We start from the raw sequence: 2,729 nt of genomic DNA on the forward strand, positions 1-2,729 counted from the left end.
TTCTATGGTCTTCAATGGAGGTTGGGTAGAGAGAGAATTTTAGAGAGAAGTGAGAGTGATTTGGATTTCAATTTGGTGATTTCATTTGGGTGGTTAAATGTGGTGTAAAGTTGATTTAAAATTAATATATAACCCTACCCTAAAATACCCAAAAGACCCCTCAGTTAATTTGCCGTTTTTGTGAAGTCAAACTTGAATTCAAATTTCAAATTTTTCTTCGGGGAACAAGTCTGTGTCGCGGAGCTGTTCCTGTAAGATTTCCGAAATTTATTTTTAAGAAAGTAGAGTCCGACGTCGACCAAAATTTCTGTCTCTTGGTGCACCATGTCCACGACGCGGACTAGTTTCATGAGTGAACAATTCCTATTGCGTTTGGCAACTTGTTTGGCCAATAGTGGGGTCCTTCTCAAGGACCCCTAGGGTGGTCCTTGGGGGGTTGGACCTGGATGTTTTGACCCTATAAACCTTATTTTACATATTTAAAGTATTTTTACAAGTTTCAGACTTCATAAAACACTCTCAAACCTTCACAAGACCTAAGGATATTTACTAGATTGATTTCGCTAGTTTCCGAACGTTATGGTCATCCCTTGACTTTTAGGCTCTAATACTTCTAAATAAAGTTGATTAATTTTACATAGGCCTAGAAACATTGTTTTAAAGCATTGGACACTAGGTGAGACTCTAGCCAGGTTATAGAAATTTTGGGGCGTTATCGTTACTAAGTGTTCTCGCTTTTTGTCTATCAAGAGTACATATTCAGTGGAGGACTACGCCAAGATTTACATTAATGAGATTGTGAGGTTTCATGAGGTTCCATTGTCTATCATCTCAAATAGAGGTCCTCAGTTCATCTCTCATTTCTAGAAGTCATTTAAAAGAAGTCTTGGTACTCAAGTTAACCTTAACATAACATTTCATCCACAGATGGATGGCCAGGCAGAGCGTACCATTCAAACCTTAGAGGACATGTTGATAGCTTGTGCGATTTATTCAAGGGTAGTTGGGATGATCACCTTCCTCTTATAGAGTTCTCCTACAATAATAGCTACCATTCCAATATTTAGATGACCCCTTTATGAGGCATTGTATGGGTGTGGATGCAGATCTTCTGTTGGTTTGTTTGAAGTAGGTGAAGCAACCTTGATAGGTCCAGATTCAGTCTACTATGTTACGAAGAAAGTGCGACTCATTAGAGATGGAATCAATACAAACCAGGGTAGCTAGAAATCCTATGCAGATGTAAGGAGAACGGAGCTATAGTTCAAAATTGATGATTGGGTTTTCCCGAAATGTCACCTATTAAGGGGGTGATGGGTTTTTTCAAGAAAGAGACATTCAATACCAGATATGTAGGCCCTTACCATATCTTGAAAAGGATTGGTAAAGTGGCTTATGAGTTAGAGTTTCCAGCACAATTAACAATTGTGCGTCCAATCTTTCACATTTCACTATTGAAGAAGTGTGTGGGTAATCCAACAATCGTAGTGCCATTAGAGAGTGTGGTGGTGAAAGACAGTTTTTCTTATGAGGATGTACCATTGATCTTTAAGTTAGAAGATTGAGAAACAAAGAAGTCGCTTCAGTTAAGGTTTTGTGGAGGAGTTAGTTTGTAGGGGAGCTACTTGGGAATAAGATTAACCATAAAGTCCAATTACCCTCACCTCTTTCCTTCCAATTCCATTCCAACATGAGGTAATAGTTCTTCTTCAGTTTTTCAGTCATTCATTCATAAAATCAATCGTAGCATTATGTTTCATTAGTTTGTACTTGTATTTTTAGAGTATTTCCAAATTCTTGGAACTTAGTTCAGTTAGAAATTCAGTCTTCAGTGTTTAGTAGTAGGGTTTGCATCTCTTTCCCTCTATCGCAAGTAGTTTAGTCTTCATTCGAGGAGGAATGATCCCAAGGGGGAGATAATTTAACACCACAAAAGTCAGACACAGAAAATAATTGCAGAAACCTACCTGATGTTGTGAACCACGGGAGGGTTCACTGATCGTGATGGGGTCCACGGTCTTTTGACCTGCCCGTCTTCATGAAGTGGAAATCACTAGGCACATGAATTAGACCACGGGTATCTTCACGGTCCATGCTATTGTTAACGGGCTGTGTTGACACCTGTATAGTCGAGGTAGTAGACCCTTTAATTACATCCCTTATACTCCCATACCAAGTGAAGATCATGAACACATTCACGGTCTGTGGTCCTTCACACGACCCGTGGGGGAGTCCGTAAAGTCTAACATGTAGAATCCCAAACCTGAGACTCCAGACCTCATCCCATGTGAGGACCACATGGACCTTCACAATCCGTGGTCCTCCACATGGGCTGTGGTAGTGGCTCGTGGACCCAACCCTCAGAACCAAAGGACCAACTGAAGTCCACTGAGGCCTTTACGGTTTGTGGTCCTTTTTCACGGTCTGTGAAGTGGGCCACAGTCAGATTTTAAGTAAGGTTATCTTGGTCGTTTCCTCTATTCATAGGATACCTAAACTACATCGTTATACCCTAAAATACGTGGTTTTTGTTAGTTTTAGCCTAGAAACATTACTAGAACTTACCTTAGTTAGATTTTTCATCAGAACTTAGAAAATTAGAACCTAGAGAGAAGAAAGAGGCGACAGAGCCATAGTTCAAGAACGCAACGAGAATCCAACATTTCGCACCCCAAAATTGAAAGATTTCTCCGTGGAATTCGTCCCAACGTATGTGGGATTTCACTAGT

The sequence above is a fragment of the Solanum pennellii genome, chromosome 5 (assembly GCF_001406875.1).
Source record: "Solanum pennellii chromosome 5, SPENNV200".
NCBI classification, from domain to species: Eukaryota; Viridiplantae; Streptophyta; class Magnoliopsida; order Solanales; family Solanaceae; genus Solanum; species Solanum pennellii.